Below are 21,262 nucleotides of genomic sequence, written 5' to 3' on the forward strand. Positions count from 1 at the left end.
GAATGGGCCTGCAAGAAAGGAGGAGGACCGTCATGTTCCCTAAGATAATGTCAGCTTCTTTGAAGCAGAAACTTTCCTTCCACAGTGCTTCAGCCTTCAATGCAAACCTCTTCTCTGCTTTTCACAAGCTCTCTGTAGGACCCAGCTTTGGAAATGCACACTTACTCCATCTAATGAAGAGTCCAAATGCCTGGTTAACTGATGAGAAGGTGCAGAGTTCAATGGAGATTAATGGATGTATGTCTTTGCCTTAGTTAGTGTATTCATTCCTGGAAAGCATCACCATGAAGGCAGCAACTCTTATACAAAAACATTTCATTGGATATAGCTTACAGCTCATAGGGTTTGTCCTTTATCATCATGGTGAAAAAAATCATGGCTGAATGTAGGAAGTCATGGTGCTGGAAAGGAAGCTGAAAATTTTATAATTAGATTTGCAGGCAGGAGGAAGAGAGTGAGAAACTGAGCCTGGATTCGAAAGGTGAGAACTTAAAGCCCACACCCAATGATATACTAACTCCATCAAAGCCACACCTACAGCAACAAGGCCATCTCTTCTAACAGTATCCCTCAAAGGATCTATGGGTGCCGGTATTGATATGAAAGGTCCTTACAGCAAAATGATGCAATTGTCTCAGTAGTCGTTTTCTATTTCTTCAGCATTCACTTCAAAATAACTGTAGCTTTAACATAAGAAGTTCATTATTTTATTGTTCTGGAGATCAGAATTGAAACACTGGACTCAATGGGCTGATATAGGGAGTCTACATTCCTGTGTGGAGGATCTAGAAGGAGATATGTCTTTTGGTTTCTTGAATTCCTACAGATCTTTCAAACTCTAGCTTGTGGTCCCTTTCCATAATTTTTCTTTAGAAAATCATATTTACTCATGTATATTCATTATATACATTATTGAATTTCCTAAAGCAACTTCTTTCAAATGTATAATCAATAAACCATAATCCCACCTCCTGACTAGTTTTTATGTTAACTTGACAAAAGGTAGAGTCATGTTAGGAGAAAACCTCAATTGAGAAAATGACTTCATTTGATCAGGCTGTAGGCATGCCTGTAGGACATTTTATTAATTAGTGATGAAAGCTCGGTCATTCCAATGTGGAGAGGCCAACACCTAGGCTGGTGATCCTGACTTCTAAAGGAAATAAGGATTAACAAGTAAGAAGGATCAGCCAATAAGCAGTACTCCTCTATGACTTCTACATGAATTCTTGCTCCTGAGATTCTGACCTGTTTGAGTTCCTGCCCCCAATTCTATGAGTGATGGGCTGTTATCTGGAAGTGTGAGCAGAATAAACCCTATCCTCTCAAGCTGTAGACGTCTTCCAAGCTGTATGCATCTCTGGGAGACACAGTCCTCATCAATTACCAGGCTAGTTAGGACATTTATACTATGTTATCTTGGTATCAGCATAAACCAGAGAAAAAATTCTAAGCTCCTGATCTATGGTACAAATATCTTAGAATACTCCTTACACTTTGTCTTTCACATTATAATATTTGAATACGTGAACTCTGTTCTCAAACAGTCCATCTTCTCAAGTAAGGTAGAAAGATCCCTTATCTTGCTTTTATCTGTGAATTTTATCACAGCAACAAAGAGATATTAGTGCACCTTCCTATGAGCCTGGAAGTGATTTGTTTACATTGACATGGTTTTTTTTCTGGAAGTGGAATACAGTTCTACAGGTAAATGGAGAGGAATATTGGATTTTGCACCATCATCATATCCCATTGAACTCTAAACTAAGAAGAGAGGATAGCATGATTAAATACAAACACTGAGTTGTTCCCATGATATTCTCTTACTACTTGTATAAAATGATGTCATTTTACTGTGTAAGAAATTTCTTTCCACCTCATTTTCAAAGAAAAACAGATGTTACGAGACACAAGTGAACTGTAGAAGCATTTACACATTCTCCTTTTTCCAGTGTCTTCCTCTTTCTGAGTCTTTAGTAGAACACTGGTTTTTATTATTTTTTTCATGTATCTTTCTTGTTCTTTATCATGTGTATATACTCATAAGCCATATGTGATGCTAGAGATATGTCTCATTGTTTATGAGCCCTGGCTGTTTTTCAGAGGATCTAGGTTTAGTTCCAAGCACACATGTGTTAGCTCACAATGATATATAACTACAGTTTCAGGGGATCTGACTCATTCAACTGACTTCTGCAGGCACAAGGAATGCACATTGAGCAGACATGCATCAAGTCAAAACAGTCATACACATAGAAAAATTTAAAAGGAGATACTTGCAGAATCTCTATTTGTAAGCCATTATGCCACCCACAGTTGCTGAAGCTGATAGGTCACTAATGGTTTTATCTTAAGTACATTCAGGAATAGGTGTCAAAGATACCTCTGCTATGACAGCCACTTTATTCTCTGTCCTCATTCTCACACTCACACTTGGAGAATCTGTATAGGCTTGAAGTGGCAACTTAAGGGTTCTTTGGAAAGTCAGTTGGATAGTGTTTTGCTGGGGCAAACAGGTGAAGGAATGCCTTGTTAAAGTGGGCACAGGTGTGAAAATGTAAGCTTGTGAAGGAACATTTCTCTGAAGCAGACACAGGAGAGAGAATATTCTGCCAAAACAAGCACATGAAAGGACAAGTGATAACAGACTCTTTGCTAATGACACACATGTATTGGTCCACTTTATATCATGTATTTTCAGCTGTATTTTCAGCACTCCTCAGAATCAGGCTGAATAGATACATGTGGTGAGACAAGAACTGTTGAGGCAAGATACCTGATGAGGAAAGACACATGCTGAGGCAAGGCACATGTAAGACACATGTTATTTGGAAGGTATAAAGAGGACTCCATAGAGTGACAGAGATAGAGCTTAGCTTACTGGTAAAGCTAACTGTTTAACACTTGTGGGTCTCACATCTTTGCTGATCTTTGCTTCCTTGAGAGAGGCACAGTCTAGAACTTCTGTTGTTCTTCTTGGTCCCTCCTGCTGACTTGAAACAAGGCTGAGGTCTGGCTGTCTCTGTTAAGTCTTGACACCATTGTTGCTAATGTGACTCTACAGAACTGGACTGTGGAGATACTGCTGCTTTCTAACCTATGAGCTGAGCTGCCAATTTCCAGACAACATAGATGGAAGTTGCTTAAAAAAAACAAAAACAAAACAACAACAACAAAAAACCTTTTCTAAACAGGTCCACTTTCTGTCCTCCAAGCACCCCTGGATCCTTTCTTTTCAACTACCATTGGCGAGTAGTGGGCTAAAGGGAGGTTAAACAACTTAAGAATCATTATTAGTTATTAGTTGCCTTGTCACCAGTTGATTGATAATATATAGTTTTGAAATATCATCTCCATTCATAGATTAGCCTGGCCTAGAATGGTCAAGGCTGGCCATACTCTCATAATTCTTCTGCTTTTGTTTTCCAAATTCTGGGTTTACAGATGTGAATCTCTACTCCTTGTCATAATACTTTTTATTTACCTTCATTTTATAATTTATTTCTTATATACACCTTTAGAATTCTCTAATTTGAAGTCATGACAGGTTCAGCATTTATGTTTCTGCTATTGATTTTCATTCATGCTCAAAATTTTTTTGATTGGCAACAGTCTCAGATGCAGTGTTCTATTGGTCTTGATCCCTGTAAAATCTTTACTTGGGTTAGGATGGCTGTGCAGACTTATGCAGAGACCTTTAAACTATTCATGATGTCGGAAATACCATCTTAATGAATATTCAATGCTGCTAATTTCTAGATTACACTAGCATTTGTATTTCTCAAATAAAACCTCATGGCTGGTGTTGGTCAGCAGCCATGACCTCATGAAGAAATCTGCTTTTATCACCCTTTCATTTCTCCAAATTTAGACCTCTTTTTTAGTTTCCTAAAGTTATGGGGATGGTAGTTACTAGTTTCAACTGGGTTTCATTGCTTTGAGATAAAGTTTCTCTGATCAGTCTTAAATTAATGTCCACTAAATTTTCCACAGAGCTAAGTCTGGGAATGCTTTTTGCATTTCTATCCATGTTTAGCCCAGGAACTGGAGCCCAAATTTCTGAGGCATTAATGTTCATCTTCAGTATAAGAGTGGCTTTGAAAACTAGTAATATTAAACAAAATTAATCTCATTTGTCTTTCATCTTTTCCCCTCCATTCTTCCTTTTTTACTCTGTTTGTTGTTGTTGTTGTTGTTGTGCTGGTTTTGAACATATCCTATTACTTCTCTAGGACTGTCTAATATTTCTGAAGAAATCAATTGATTTAAATATGTTTTGGATTTTAATATAGAGGTTGCTACTAGAGTATTTAGTGTATTTCTGTTGAAGATATCTTTTAGCTGGTATCTTTCAATGCCTGCTCATGTTCTCTGTGATGGTATTTTTGACTCTTGATTGACATCAGTCACTCTTGGACACACTGCCCAGGCATTTGCTTTTGTATTTGTTGACTGCTTTGCATAAGTCTATCCAGGCAAGCTCAGCTGTTCAGATTATATAAACTAGGCCTTTGCAGTGTAAACTGAGCAGTGTCAAGCAGCAGGAGGAGCAAGATGGAGTTCTAGACTCCAGTACTCCTGTCCCTGCTGCTCTAGGTGTCTGGTGAGAAATTTAAAATTATTATAATCTTTGTATGGCCACATCTTTGTACTAAAGAAAGTTATAATATGTGTCATAGTATAGTATTTTTTTATATAATAATACTCTGACAATATTATATTTCAAGGACATTAAATGACAAATTTTCACTGCTATTATATTCTCTATTTGTATATGTAGGTATGTATGTCTGGTGTCTATTTATTACTGTAGGTGCTTATGCCAGCATGGTGATGACCCAGTCTCCAACTTTGCTTGCTGTGTCAGCAGGTGAGAAGGTCACCATCAGATTCATGTCCAGTGAGAGCCTTTATTCAAGCACATACAAGGTGAAGTACTTGGCTTGGTACCAGAAGAAGTCATGGCAATTTCCTAAACTGCTGATCTACTATGCTTCCACTCAATACACTGGGGTCCCTGATCGCTTCGCAGGCAGTGGATCTGGGACAGATTTCACTCTCACCATCAGTAGTGTGCAGGCTGAAGACCTGACAGATTATTACTGTGCACAGCATTATAACTCTCCTCTCACAGTGCTTCAGCCACCTACACAAACCTCCTTCAGTCTCACCAGCTGCCTCTACCACACACAGCCCTGGTCTTGCACCCTTCCTCCTTCTGCCTGAGAGGTGGTGTTCCTGAAAAAATGATAAGCCAGTAAAATGTGTTTACTGTCTCTTATGTCTTTTCTTATGAAAACCTTTGTATGAAAGTGCAAAAAAGGACTCAATATTGACTGTTTATTCTTTTTGTAACACATTAACACAAACTCTTCTGCTTGAATATGAGACTATTTATTTATTTATTTATTTATTTATTTATACTGCTATAGACCTGTTATCAAACATAAGACTATTTGGACTGAAGTTATGAAGAATTTTTATTATGATGAATATATGAAATCTGTATTCCAATTTTGAACCTCTAGGAACTATGAAGTTTTCTCATTTTTTAGATTACAGATGGGTTTCTTACTTCCCTCCTTACTGGAGCTCTTTTTCACTTGTCTTTTCACTTCCTTTTTCTAAACTCTTCTAATTAATATTAATTGTGTGCATATATGTGTCCATTTGTGTACATGTGTGCCCATGTTTCTAGTACACACATGGCATGGCATATTTGTTGATGTCAGCCGACAACTTGGACATGATTTTCTTCTTTGATATTTGGTTCCTTGAGATGAAACTCACATTTGACATCAAGCATGGTAGCAAGTGTCCTTGTCATCAGACTTTTCTTGCTGCCCCTTAACATCTTTTATTGTTGTAAAGTCATTGGACAGAATTATCAAGAAAGAAAGTTTTTTTTTCAATATATCTTTCATTTTGATCATATGCACTAATCCTCCCTATTTTACCTTTTCTTTCCCACTATCTCTTTTTCTAGACCCTCTTCTACATTTCTAGCTCTGTCTCTTTCTTACACACACACACACACACAGACATAGAGACACACACACACAGTTTTGCTACCACTTACATATACATATTACATATGCACACAAATATTTGTGCATATACACATACAACTCACAAATATACACATATGGATTCACCTATATCCTCATATACATACAATAAACCCACATCTTCACACACATTTGTACTCATACAGAAATACACACATGAACTTCATGTATGTGATAGTTGTTGCTTTTGTTTCTGGAGCCAAATGTCCCTCCAAAGTCTCCATACCTGATTTTCAAGTGTAGAGACTAAGAAACCTCCCTTCAATCTAGTGGTGCATATAATTTTGTGTCAGAAGGTGCTGACTTTCAGTGCTTATATCTAATGTCAATTAAAGTATTTAATGTTTTATAGAGGAACATTGTTTCCTCCTGTGTAAATAATATGCTAACCCGTAATGTCCATATTCTGATCAAGAATTTGATGAAACACCTAATTTGCAAGTAGGGTAGGAAACAAGTGTACTACAGGTTACATAATAAAGCTGCATGGTTTTCTAGTGGTTTTATGTGCAGTGAACCTTTGAGAGTAGTTCACTGCATTTAGAAAAGCCTCAATTAAACAAAAAGGCACTTAAATCAACAGATAAGAATCATAACAGAGAAATAAAAGATCATGAAAAATCAAGTAAAAAATGGTGCCTCCAAAGGGCCATAATTTCTTTAAGAATTCAACTCAAAGTTACTGGTAAAGTGTTGGGGGAAGATTGCAAAAACATGCTCCTCAATATGACAAATTATCAAAAACGATACAAATAAAAATTGAAAAAGTCAAATTTAAATAAAATGTCAATGCTGCAGTTTATAGAACCTAGTGATGATATACAAGCCAATATAAGTAAGATTGATAAAACAATGTCATATAGCAGAAAAAGTGAGCGAAGGAAAAACAATTGAAATGTTGGGGGTTAGAATTTCAAAGTATCCCTCTACTGGGGAATCATGTCTATCTACTAGTGGTGATCTCCTCAGGTTCTATCTCCCTGCTCTTGGGAATTTCAGCTAAGGTCATCCCCATTGGGTACTAGGAGACTCCCACATTTCTGGTATCTGGGACTTTGTAGTGGTTACCCTCTTTCACACCCCACACTGCTGCATATTTCTATTCATTCTCCTTGCTCTCTAGCCTTTTCTCTTTCTGCCATCCTGATACCTGATCTTTCCCCTCTTTTTATCTCTCCATACTCCCTTCTCCCCAGGTCCCTCTCTCTCTCTCTGACTCCCATGTTTATTTTGTACCCCTTTGAAGTGGGATTGAAGCATCCATACTTGGGCCTTCTTTCATGTTAAGCTTCATATGGTCTGTGAGTTGTGTCATGAGTATTTTTGAGGATCACAAAAAGGCACTTAGTTCCATAAATAGACATCTTCAGAGAAGAAATTGTCCATGTCATAGATTGTGTGAATAATGCAAATAATACAAAGCATAGAATCAATGTCCAAAAATATAATTGGTAAATGCCAACTCAACTATAAAGGCAAACACATCAGACTGACATCTGAACTCTAGTTCCAAACCTTAAAGATAAGAAAAGCATGGATCAATATATTTCAGATCTTGATAGTAGATAATTGCCAAATAGGTTAGCTATTTCCAGAACAAATATATTTTAAATTAAGGGTGTAATAAAGACATTACAAGAAAATCACAAACTAAGGCAACTCATGACCATGGACAGCACTGAAGAACATACTGTAAAAATAGTAGGCACATGCGAAAAAAAGGAAAAGAAAAAGAATGAATCGTGAGAACACAGAAAAATGTTTATATCATGAGAGGAATAGATAAATTAATGGTAACAAAGATTTTTAACACTGCAAGTCATAAAATTCCAATATAATTGAATAGTAGGGAAAAAAGAAATCAAACAACAATTTAATATACCAAGAACCTGCCACCAAAGTTATAAAAATTAACACATTTTTAAATAATCTTTTGTGATTCCAATTCAGAAATAAAGATTCATATGTTGTTGGACTAGGTTAAAAAACTATACTTAAACTGTCTGCATACTCCAAGAAACAAAACAATATACACTGGGACTATGTTAAAAATCTATACTTTAACTGTATACTTACTACAAGAAACAAAATGATATACACAAGTTGACTGGTGAAAGAAAATCTACCAAGGCCTTGGTAGGGGCCCAAACCAACCTCTCAGAGCTCTTTTCTATACCTAGCAGAGTAGATCTAAACCACTACTGAATAAATTTCATAAAGAAGCAGTATATGAAATAAATCATCAAAAGTACATAACAATTCTAAATGTGTAGGTGCCAAACTTTGGGCTCCAAATTTTATTTTTATAAAAACTGCATGGAATGGATGTGTCAGATATATGCTGATACCCTTGCAGTAAGCACTTTCAATATATTACTCTCATCTTTAGATTCAATCTGAAAACTAGACAAACTTTAGAATTAGACTGCATGAGAATAGATACAACATACATCTAAAATGTATCCAAACTCACACGTATAAATGTCTACAATACATCATTCTTAGCATTTCATCAACGTGCTAAAAATAGACTTAGTTTTAAGCTATAATGTTAGTCTTAATAAGGAAAACATAATCTAAATAAGTATACAAACCAGTACAAAGAGAAATCACATGAAACACATACTTAATTGTAGATTGCACAGTGGCCTCTCGAGTTAGCTTTGGTTTATTGAGATGTCAAAAAGAAAAATAAAATTTCTAGAATCAAATAAAAATGACAACCCATCATCTCTGAATCTTTGGGATGCAGCTATGTGATGCTGAGGGGTATATATATGGCTTTGAATGTCTACATTAAAAAACAATAAATTAAATGAAAAATTCAGAGCAATCTGTAATACAGACTTAATGATGACCCCCCAAGTTCTAAAGAAATATCAAAGGCAGCCAATGACAAGAGTTAATTAACATTAGAGAAGAATTTTAATGAAATGGAGATTCAAATAGCAATAAATAACACTATTCAAAGAGTTAGTTCATTGAAAAAAACAGGTGGATAGTAGCATGCACACTAACCTAGAGAAAGAGAAGCATGCCTAAGTTAAGATCAGAGATTGAAGAGAGTGGCTTGCAAAGGATTCAAATGAAATCCAGATGATAACTATATTTATTTTCTCAAAGAACCAGCTCTTAGCTTTTGTCATTCTTTGTTTCTCTCACTTAAAAGCTTCTTTAAGTTAAAGGACACTGTCAATATGCCAAAATGAACAATCTATAGACTAGAAAAAGAACTTCACTAATCCTATACCTGATAGATTGCTAATATCCAAAATATATAAAGAACTCAAGAAATTACCCATCAAAAAACCAAATAACACAATTAAAAATGGGGTAAAGAGCTAAACAGAGAATTATCAAGAGTAATTTCAAATGACTAGAAGTATTTAAAGAAATGTTCAACATCCTTAGCCATCAGGATGCAATTCAAAATGACATTGTACCAATCATAGTGGCTAAGATGAAAAACTCAAGTGAGAGCAAATGTTATGTTCCTAGAAGCCTTATTTATAATAAGACCTGAAGCAACCAAGATGCCCCTGAATTGAAGAATGCATATAGAAAATGTGATTAATTCACATAACGCAGTACTATTCATCTATTAAAACTAAAGATATCATGAATTTTGCAGTCAAATGGATGGAACTAGAAAATATCATGTTGTGTGAGATAACCCAGACCCAAAAGGACATGCATGGTATGTACTCACTGGTAAGTGGATATTAGCCAAAAAGTATAGAACGCCCATGATACATCCCATAGTCCCTAAGAAGTTGAACAAGAAAAAAGGCTCAAGTTAGGATGCTTCAATCCCACTTACAGGGGTGAACAAAATAATCATGTGGTGTTAAAGGAAGATGGAGGAAGAGGGGAGGTCAGGGGAAACAGGAGCACAGGGTCATGTATGGAGTAAGACAGGACAGAAGCCCAGATGGCCAGGAATATGAATAAAAATATACAGCTTTTGGGAGTGGGAGGCAAAGGAAACCTCTAGTAAGTCACAGCACCCTGAGATGCGAGAGGCTCCCAGGAATCAACAGGGATGACCTTAGGCAAAATACTCAACATTAAGGAGATGGGACCTAAAGAGACAACCTCCAGCAGATAGACAGGGCTCCCACCTTCAAAATTTTTGACCCAGAATTGTTTCTGTCTAAAAGAAATGCTAGGAAAAAGTGGAGCAGAGAGTGAAGCAAAGGCCATCCAGTGATCAGCCCAACTTGGGATTCATCCTATGGGCAGCACCAAATCCTGACACTATTACTGATACTATGTTTTGATTGCAGACAGAAGTCTATCATGGCTGTTCTATGAGAAGCTCTACCAACAGCTGACTGAACCACATGCAGAAACATAAATCCAACCACTGGACTGTGTTCAGGGACCCCTACAGAAGAGTTAGAAGAAAGATTGAAGTAACTGAAGGGATTGATAATTCCATAGGACAACTAATAACGTCAACTAACCTGTACCCCTGGGAGCTCCCAGAGACTAAGTCACCAACCAAAGAGCATACATGGGCTTATCGGTTGCTTATATGTAGCAGAAGACTGCCTTGTTTGACCTCAGTCAGAGAGGATGTGCTTAATCCTGTAGAGACTTGATGCCCCAGACACAAGGGACGCCCACAGAAGGAGGTAGAGGGCAACACCCTCTCAGAGTCAAAGTGGTGGCAGTATAGGATGAACAACTTTGGGAGGGGAAACCAGGAGGGGCAACATTTAGAATGTAAATAAATAAAGTAATTAATTTAACAAGTCAGCTGTTTCCCAGGAAACTAGTAGAGAAACACGGGGCTCATGCTGGGAACAATCTGTTGGCTGAGCTACAGAGGAGCTTCTGTAATTTAGAGGACAGTTGTAACTTCTGTACCGGGAAACAACAAGCTCTGTTGGCCATTTTGAACCTGACATAAAGTGACTTTTAATGGCACAGTTTGATGTATATGTCATTATACCAGATCTAATAAGTGATACTCCTAATTTTTGACTGTCTAACATTATAAACAGTATAAGAATTTTCACCTTTTTTATCAAAAAATGGATTTTATTTTTATTAGAAAAAAATAGCCAGGAAGTGGTGCCACACGCCTTTAATCCAGTACTTGGGAGACAGAGGCAGGCAGATTTCTGAGTTCCAGGCCAGCCTGTAACACAGAGTGAGTTCCAGGACAGCCAGGGCTACACAGAGAAACCCTGTCTTGAGAAAACAAAAACAAAAACAGAAAAAATATAAAAATTTGCATAAAATAGCTAGTTTATTTTTACAATCTCAGTTTTTAAAGTAGATCACAAATGTGTGAACAAATGGAAAATAATAGGTGCAGTCATTTTGTTTTCAAGTATCTCATCTAGTCTCTGACAACACCTTCCTGTGTGAGCTTTCAAAATAGAGTGTTTCATAAGGGACAGGGAAGCAAGTCTAATGCACTCATGAGCAGATGTTATGAAGTATATTACTTCATTTTGAAATGTAATTTGTTTCTGAGAAGGGAGTAAAAACAGCATTATAATTTTTACTTTTTTTTCTTGTAAAACATCACCAATTCATAATACAAAAATTATTTCTAAATGTGATGTTCATGACTTATTGATACTCTGCAGAATTCTGCCAGACCCTTTATTTTTAATTTTTTAATGATTATTTCTGATTTTTACATCATGAACCCCAATCTCACTCATCTTCCTGTCCCTCTGTATCTGCCCTATACACTTACAACTTCCCTAAAAGAAAATTTAAAAAAAAGCAATACAAGGCATAAAATAATCTCATCTAAGGAGCTGAAGTGTTTCACAGTGTTTCCCGAAGTATATACACTTTTGTCTAAAATTCTGTACTTGCGTCTTTACATTTGAAATGATTAACTGGTCTAGTACAAGATCTTTGGTTTCTGTGATACCATCAATATTGAATCCTCATATGGTCTTCTCCTTATTAGCCTGTGTTGCCTTCTGTCATGAAGATCCTACAGCTTTGGATCTGCAGAACTAACTTTATCCTGAGCGCTATCAGTTCATAGATGATGTAGATGTTGGAGCTGTTCAACTCAAAGCTCTGAATCTAGACTTTCATGGTAGTGTGATTGTCATTCTGCCAGCTCTCCTGTACCAACACCACCAGGGTGAGTTCTCCAGTACTGCTCCAGCTGGCTCAGGCTATGTGACACCCTGCAAGGAGCAGGATGAGCTCTCCTGCATTTATGCCTTCAGTCCAGGCTCACCTGCATGAATGTCAACACAGTCAGCCCTACTGCAATGGCAGTTGAGGTACAGGGTCTACTTTCCAGACTGCTACCACTGGCAAGGAGCTGGGCCAACTCTCCTCCTCTCATCTTGAGGCTGACTAATCTGCGTCTTTCTTCTCAGAAGTCTCCACTGTGCTGTCCAGGGGAGATGTAGGGCCTGCTTTCCAGAGTGGTGCAGCCGTTGAGGAGTAGGGGCTGTTTTCCTATGCTCACAACCCTGGAGCCAGCTCTCCCAACTGCCACAGGTAGCAAGAGTTGAGAGAATAATGAAGAGGCCCTGTTAGGGCCACATGCTCTAGTAGGCTGGTGTCTTTTCATTCTCACCTTTTCATTTTATTATTCGGTCACTGGGTGTTGGGTAAGTGGCCATTATAAGTTTTGTCTGCTTCCTGCTGAGATTGGGTCAACATTGTTGGGGGACCCAGTGAAGCTGGTTTGTTGGTCAAGGGCTTGAATAGCAGGCCATGTCAGAAGATGTGTGGGACCACTAAGGGACAGTTTGGTTCTTGGTTGAGCACAGGTCTCGAACACTGGACCCTGATGGAACAAATCAGGGACGGCAGCAGGTGTTTGGCTAGACCCCCAGAATCCAGAATCTTGACATGTGGTTTAAGATCTCCATTGACCCACGCTTTTCAGTCACATAGGGCAATGCAGCCCCTCCTGAAGATGTTTGTGTCACCTAGCACCAGTAGAGGGCATGGCTACAGGCCTCAGGCTCTAGGGAGATTTTCATATTAATGAGATATCTAAAGGCTAAAGGGCATAGTCAACTATGTATTCTTTTCCCAGACTCCTAGACTCCCAGGCCCTGTTCCCTCCTCCCTCCCTATTTATGTCAGATCAGTCCTGATCTAAGGGGAGTGCATCCATATTCAACTACCATCCACTATGAAAATAAAGCCATTTACAACCACACACTTCCTTGCGTCTTCTGGGGACCGCAGTGGGGGACCATAGAGACAGCCTTTAATGATCAGCTGTAGCCGCAGCCACCACACTTCACTGAGGACCTCTCTGAGTTCTGTCTCGGAGGCCTACCTCTTCAAGCAAGCTAGCCGAGCAGCTGCCTTTCAGCCAAATGAGTAAGTAACCAGAGTCCCTTTTCATCGGGGCACGATGGGGGCTTCCCTCTCTCTCTCCCTCGTTTCTTTCAGCTGCTGGCTGGTCGAGTGACCACAGGTCTACAGTTTCAGTCCTTCCTAGGCCTCTCAGGGTGTCTTCAAGTCCAAGGGCTTTAGGTCAGTCGGTCCTTGGCCACCTCCTGGCCTGCGGATCCCCAACTTAAGAGCCCCTGGCCTCCCACAAAACTTCATACTGCGTTCTTTTCCCACCCGAGGGCCTTCTAGTAGCTTCTCACAGCCCAGCGCACATCCAGTGCCGCATGGAAGGGACTCAATCACAATCCCATGTGCGCTTCTGCCACTCTGAGCCATGGTTCCAGTGGACTGAGCCATGACAGATGCGTGGGAACCAACACCGCCCAATAGAGATCCATGCCCACGTGACCACGCAACCAGCTAACCACTCCCTGCAAATATACCCAGGTTCTAAGATTCCATCTAAGGCTAGGAAACTGTAATCTGTGAGGCTGGACCAGGGTGTAGAATCTGAGGAAACATCTGGGACAGCACAGGAACTGCTGTAGTAGTCTGTGGTCTATTTGAAATCTATTGTAACAGATTGACTAGGAACAGAAGCAAAGTTAAGCAGTTTAGAAAAATAAATTCCATCTTGAATGCACATTTGAAACTTTTAGATTTATTGTTGTGTTGTTTAGGAAGAGTATCCCCATTACCAGGGAAGTGCGGAGAGATTCCATCTATACAAATAGACAACAGACAGGAAATCTTAGACTGTTGGTTGGTAGGCGTACTTATATGAAGTCTGTTTGATGGCTCTTGAGAGGAGCCAGAAAAAATTAGATTGGTGTTATAAAGTTAATTCATGAATGACTGTTTTCTGAAAGCAGGGTCTGATTGTGGTGGGGAACATATAATCTAAGAGGCTTTTGTTGTATCATAATAGTCTTTTAGGGGGGTCACCTCAAGTAGGTGCCATTCTGTGGACCAAGGCACAGCCAGTGGGGAAATCCTTAGCCCTGCCATCTGGAAGAAAAGATCTAAGGGCTCTGGCATGGTGGGAGTAGGGCAGGTTGCTGGACCACTTCCTTGCCTGTTGCTGTCCTGGGGTTGGTGGCAAGCTGCTTCAGACAGCTGGGAGCCTGAGCTGGAGCCACTGATTGGGGTGCGGCTGCAGTCAAGCACCTGACTTGTTGGGCAGAACCGAGGGCCAGTGACAAGGGTTTCAAGAGAGGAAACTTTTTCAAGGAGAGTTACAGCCCAATAAACCTGGCACCTTTTGAAGATTTTTGTTGAAATAGCTAGTGCACTTTATGCTCCCTAGACAGAGACTTTATAAACATTTTTGTGGTAGTGTGGAATCTAAGAGTAGATCTTCTCATTGGCTTAGTCTGAGATATTAGGGATGCTCCATTTGCATGGGGAAGGATTTCTGAAGTTTCATTACATGATTTATTGTCATGGTCTTCCTAGCACATGCTCCAGAATAGAAAACTGGTTGGAAGCTGGTTCAAACTCCTGGTATTTTTAATTATGAGATTTATTAGGGTTCTGAACTTCCTACAACATTATTATTTCTTTTATAAGGTGGCAGAATAAATTTCCCCACAGATAGGTTCTGAAGTTAAAATATTTTGGGAACATGGATGATTGTGGAGGTTCTTGATCAACAGTGAAATGGATGTCCTGTAACAGGTTTTGAGGGTTGATGTGAAAATGTGGAGAGAAGGGCCATGGATGATCAAGGTACAAGCAATCAGTAATGGAGATAGGTCATTGGAAACTAGTATACTGGCAGAGAGGTACTGTGAATAACCAAAGGCTTTGAAGAGAGGAGCAAAGAAAGAAGTGGGAAACATTAAGCAGATATCAGTAAAATTGAGGAGGAGTTTGAATGGCATTGACCTATGTGATTGTTTGGTCGTGAGGGTGTGTTTTAAATATCAATTAAAATTTTCCTGTATGGAGTACCTTCCCATCTTTGTTCCCAGATGAAAGAACACAAAGTCTTTATATTTTCAATATGCCTTAAGCATCACAGTAGCTTGGGAACTGCCTACCCTTAATGCTGTTAGAATCTACCCCCTATCATTAACCCCATTATTACTATGTTTTATTTTGGCTGCTCTTACCTACAACAAGGCTCTAGAGCATGTTCTGGAGCATGTTTTCTTGGTCTCAAGGCTCTGGAGCATGTTCTCAAGGCTCTCTAGCATGCTCTAGAACATGTTCTCTTGGCCCAGTGGCCATGTGACTCTTCTAGCTTCTTCATCCCAGAGTCACTCTCTTTTTACTCTGTCCTCATGATCTCTAGCCTGGGAAACCTAAATGTTGCCTCTGTCAATTGTCTCCTACTATTGGCTGTTGGAATATTTTGCACCAATTAGAATTAACTTGGGGGCGGGGGGGAAGAGAGGTCCCAAGGCTACCTGCAAACTTCGAATCTTGGAGGCCAACACTTAGCACTGGAATGCAAGCAGCATTAAGCCAACCCACTACAAGGATGGGTGTGTGTGTCAAAGAGGAAATGGCTTGTGTCTTGTGGTCATGAAGTTTAGAGTTTGTTTAGAGTGCTTGATACCTGAGAACATCTAGAATGTTAATGAAATTAGGGGAGTCAATTGACAGTGGACGTTTTTTAATCATTTGGGTAAAGACAATGTAGAAGTATGAGTAGAGAGATGAGATTTGTGGGGAATGGGTGATGCTGAAAGAATAGGATGAGGGTGAATACTGATAATGGATGGATCAGTCTTATGTAGCTGTTTGACAAGAAGGAACTGCCATCCAAATATAAGTGTAGAAGAAGCAGATTATCCTATTAGTGATTGATAAACTGATTGATTTATATCCCAAATGCTGCCCTCCATGCCAGTCCTCCACACACAGAGTCCCTTTTCCAGTCTCTGTTCTCCTTTGAGAGGGTGGGGTTCTCCTACATATTCTCTTATCCTAGCACTTCAGGTATCTGTACGATTAGTTGAATCCTCTCCCACTGAGACCAGACAATTCAGCCCTCTTAGGCAATGGATTCTACAGTTTGTCTCTAGTTTTGGGGAGACTCACATGAAGTTTTTTAATTCATTATTTTATTTATTTATGTTTCAAATGGTGTCTCCCTTCCCAGTCACTCCACTGCAAACTCTTCATTCTATTCTCCCACCAATTTTTCTCTAAGAGTGCTCTCCCAACTCAGCCACCTAGCACCCACCTATGCTGGGGCAACAAGCCTCCATAGAACCAAGCACCTTACCTCCCACTGATGCTAGATAAGACAATCCTCTGCTGTATATGTAGCAGAAGCCATGGACCAACCCATACTTACTCTTTGGTTGGTGGTTTAGTCCTTGAGAGCTTTGAGGGGTCTGGTTAGTAGATATTTTTGTTCTTATGTGGTTGCAATCCCCTTCAGCTCCTTCAGTCCTTCCCCTAACTCTTCCATTGGAGTCAACAACCTCAGTCCAATGGTTGGCTGTCATGTGCATTTGTCTTCGTTGGATGCTGGCATAGCCTGTCAAAGGAGAGCCATTCTAGGCTCCTGTCTGCAAGCACTTCTTGGCATCAACAATAGTGTTGAGGCTTGGTATCTGTGGAAGGGATGGATGCCAAGGTGGGATCTTGATGGCGTTTCCTTCAGGCTCTGCTCCATTTTTTTGTCCCTGTATTTCTTTTAGACAGTAAGAATTCTGGGTTAAAATTTTTGAGTTGGCTGGATGGTCCTATCCCTGAACTGGGGGTCATGCTTATCTACTAGACATGCTAGATCTGCTTAGGTTCTATATACTCTCTATATCTCAAAATATAGGATATTTTGGCTACTGTCATTTCCACTGGGACCTGGGAGCCTGTCGCATCCCTGGTACCTAGAACTTTCTAGTGGTTTCCCTACCCCCAATGCTACATATTTCTATTCATTCTCCAGGCCCTTTGGACTTCTTTCCTGTCTCTTCTCAGACCTGATCCTGACTCCCCTTTCTCCCTCCCTTTCTCCTCTCCCATGCATATCCCTCCTTCTACCTCCAATGATTACTTTGTTCCTGCTTTTTGTGGGATTGAAGCATCCACACTTTGACCTTTTTTGTTGCTGTTGTTGTTAATCTTCATATGGTCTGTGAGTTCCATCATGGATATTCTGAGCTAGTGTTCACTAATCAGTGAGAATATACCATGTATGTCTTTTTGGACCTGGGTTACCTTATGCAGGATGATATTTTGTAGTTCTATCCATTTGACTACAACATTTGTGAAGTCTTCATTTTTAATCGCTATGTAGTATTCCAGTGTGTAAATGTACTACATATTCTATAACCATTCTTCCCTTGAGGGACGTCTGCGTTGTTTCAGCTTTTGGCTATTATAAATAAAACTGCTATGAACATAGTGGAGCATGTGTCCTTGTTATATGCTGAAGCATCTTTTGAGTATATACTCAAGAGTGGTATAGCTGCATCTTCAGGTAGAAATATTTCCAATTTTCTAAGGAATGACCACGTTAATTTCCAAAGTGATTATAACAGCTTGCAATCTAACCAGCAATGGAGGAGTGTTGCTCTTTTTCCCCATCCTTGCCAGCATCTGCTGTCACCTGAGAATTTGCTCTTAGCCATTGATGTAAGATAGAATCTCAGTGTCATTTTGATTTGCATTTCCTTGATGACTAAGAACTTTGAACATTTCATTAGGTGCTTCTTGGACATTTGAAATTCCTCAGTTGAGAATTGTTTGTTTAACTCAGTACCCCATTTTTTTTAAAAAAATTGGGTTATTTAGAGTCTAACTTCTTGAGTTGTTTGAATATTTTTGATATTAGCCCTCTAACATATGTAGGGTTGGTAATGACCTTTTCCCAATCTGTGGGTTTTTTTTTTTTTGTCTTATTGACACTCTCCTTTGCCTTACAGAAGCTTTTCAGTTTTATGATGTCTCATTTATCAATTGTGATCTGAGAGCCAGAGCTAGTGGTATCCTGCTCAGGAAAATTTCCCCTGTGCAGATGTATTTAAGGCTCTTTCCTACTTTCTCTTCTACTAGATTCAGCATATCTGGTTTTATGTGGAGGTCCTTGATTCACTTGAACTTGAGCTCTGTACAAAGAAACAAAAATGGATCAATTTGAATTCTTCTACAAGCATACTGCCAGTTGAACGAGCACCATTTGTTGAAAAATGCTTTCTTTTTTAATTGTATGGCTTTGGGTTCTTTCTCAAACGTCAAGTGTTGATAGGTTTGTGGGTTTACTTTTGAGTCTTTAGTTCTATCCCATTTATCTACCTATCTCTGTACCAATACTAAGCAGTTTTTAGCACTATAGTTCTGTAGTACAGCTTGAGGTGAGGGTTGGTGATACCCCCAGCAGTTCTATATATCTGTGTGTGTGTGTGTTGGGAGTCAACTCCTAGCAGAAAGCGGCTATCATCTTTGCAGCCATCTAGAGCCATATACTCTGACAAGAAACTTGTTTTCAACAGCCCAAAATATCTGAGCACACTCTGATAAACATCTTGTTTTTCTCACATGTCTTGTTTTGCTGTTTAGTGCCCCTAGCTGCAAGGTGCATGTGATGTCCACGCTACAAGGCACACGTTGTATCCATGGCTACCAGGCACATGGCAAAGCACCTTCAGCTGTGTTTTCCTGCTTGTCCACTATGGCAAGTCATGTGGTAAAGAGTATATATACCCAGGATTTCCTTTCAATAAAAAAGACTTGATCAGACCCTCTGTCTTGTCTCCATTCTTTGTGTTTCTTGCCCCTCCTTCCCCACTCTCTCTCTTACTAGACCCTGTTGACTAACTAGAACAGACCAGGCTGGTACAGAATGGCCCCCAAACGTGGGGCAGAACTGGCTGGTACATAGTGGCGCCTCAATGTTGGAGCTCTAGTAAGCGGGATACGGTAAAGGACACCGTGGGAATTGGAAACGTGCATCCTCACTCCTGCACTGGAGAACCTGTTGACGGATGGAGCTGGCTTGAGCTTGGTGCTCAATGCTAGGCAGCAAGAATGAGAGATTCAGTGAGGGATGTTACTGGAAGAAATGTCTGCAGAAAATTCAGAGGTGAAACAAAGGTGATCGCTGCAGGAACCTGCCATGTCGAGACCAGTAGGTCATAGTAATGAAAATGGAGCAAGAAATAAGTCTGCAGGAACAGATAAAAAAGGCTTTAAAGACATGAGAAGTAAATTGCAGGCTGCTCTAAGTCACGAGAGCCAAACAGATAAGTAGATAAATAGAAGGTTGCTCTAGGCAGAGAGCTGAACAGAAAGATAGTGTTAATCAGTGGTATTAGATTGATTTAACTTTCAAAATGGGTGTGATTCTGAGTTGTGTAGTTATATTTTTCACCTGGATAAAAGGCCATTGTAAAGGCTTTTCTGGTTACTGGTTCAAGGATAAGCAGATTTGGGAAAAAGGTTTTTTTTATGTGTTTTCCGAAGAGGTCATTAAGGTAGTAGTTATATCTTCCAGAATTATATGGATCAGACATGACAGAGGTAGGCCTCCAGAAGATTAGATTCCAGAGAATCAAACAAAATGATTATCTTGATACTGAAGTGTGTTTTGAGATTTGTATATTACAGAATACACAGCCTTGGTGAATGACTCTTCTTGTCACCTGCATGTCCACTGATATCCTGGAGTTCCAGCTGGATATAGTGAAAACAGACATCAGAGGCTTATCAATTTAAACTTCCCTTTATCCCTCTTCTAATATCTCAACACTCATATTCAGCTTGAAGAAGTTAATGAAGAGTCAGTGCCCCAATTCCCTGGACTTGGGGACTAAGGTGGTTAATATTGGGTTGTCTTTCTAGGGAAAAGTAATAGTTTTATTGGAACAGGGAGAAAGAGCTAAATGATTACACAGTCATATTCTATTGGTAGAAATCTGTATAATTGTTGATAAGCTGATGCAAATTCAAGGGTTTCATTGGCATAATTTCTTCTATTAATTCAAAATTTGTGGGTACAAGGCTTAGACCTTTAACTTCTCAAACAGGGGAAGTTGTGTACTGCCCTTAAAAAAAATGTTGCTTTTATACCAACCATTCAGGCATTGTTAAGTCTCTTGTCTGTCAGGTTCATGCTGTTCAACAGACTGATGGCTTTTGTATGACAACAGATAGACACTATTCAAATGAAACCCATACAGGTCTGTTAATACAGGCTGGAAGTAGGAGATTCTAAAACCTCTGTCATCAAGACTGATGAAGATTAACTCCTAACTTATGCGCTAAGCTGGAAAGTCAATGACGGGTAAGAGAACACCTTAAGACCCTTGCCCCTATCTGGGAGGCCCATCCTAAGACAGGAGCTCAACCAATGGCTGTTGAGTATCCAGAATGAGAAAGGGAGACTGGGGTTCTTTGTTCCAACCTAAGGTAGGCATGGTTTCCATAAGTTTTCCCAGCCTTCCCTTTTGAAAAAAAAAAAATTAAAAAGAGGGACCTGTTGGGAGCCAACTCTGAGCAGAAAGCAGCTATCATCTTTGTAGCCATCTCAGGCCATATACTCTGACAAGAGACTTGTTTTCAACAGCCCACAACAGCTGAGCACACTCTGATAAACATCTTGTTTTTCTCACATATCTTGTTTTGCTGTTTAGTCCCCCAGCTGCAAGGTGCATGTGGTATCCATGCTGCAAGGTGCATGTGGTATCCATGGTTACAAGGCACATGGCAAAGCACCTTCAGCTGTGTTCCCCTGCTTGTCCATGAGGGCAAAGCATATGGTAAAGCATACATATACCCAGAAGACCCTCTGTCTTGTCTGCATTCTTTGTGTCTCTTGCCCCTCCATCCCAACTCACTTTCTTGCTAGACCCTGATGTGCCGACCAGAGCAGGAGTTCAGGCCAGGATATATGT

At 39.6% G+C, this 21,262-nt stretch overlaps 1 pseudogene; it reads left to right on the plus strand.

Moving 5' to 3' along the window:
- Nucleotides 1-4,554: 4,554 nt before the first annotated feature.
- LOC114636308 lies at nt 4,555-5,226 on the plus strand (annotated as a pseudogene).
- The last annotated feature ends 16,036 nt before the right edge of the window (nt 5,227-21,262 follow it).

This window comes from Grammomys surdaster, unplaced genomic scaffold, assembly GCF_004785775.1.
Source record: "Grammomys surdaster isolate TR1022 unplaced genomic scaffold, NIH_TR_1.0 123465, whole genome shotgun sequence".
Lineage (NCBI taxonomy): Eukaryota > Metazoa > Chordata > Mammalia > Rodentia > Muridae > Grammomys > Grammomys surdaster.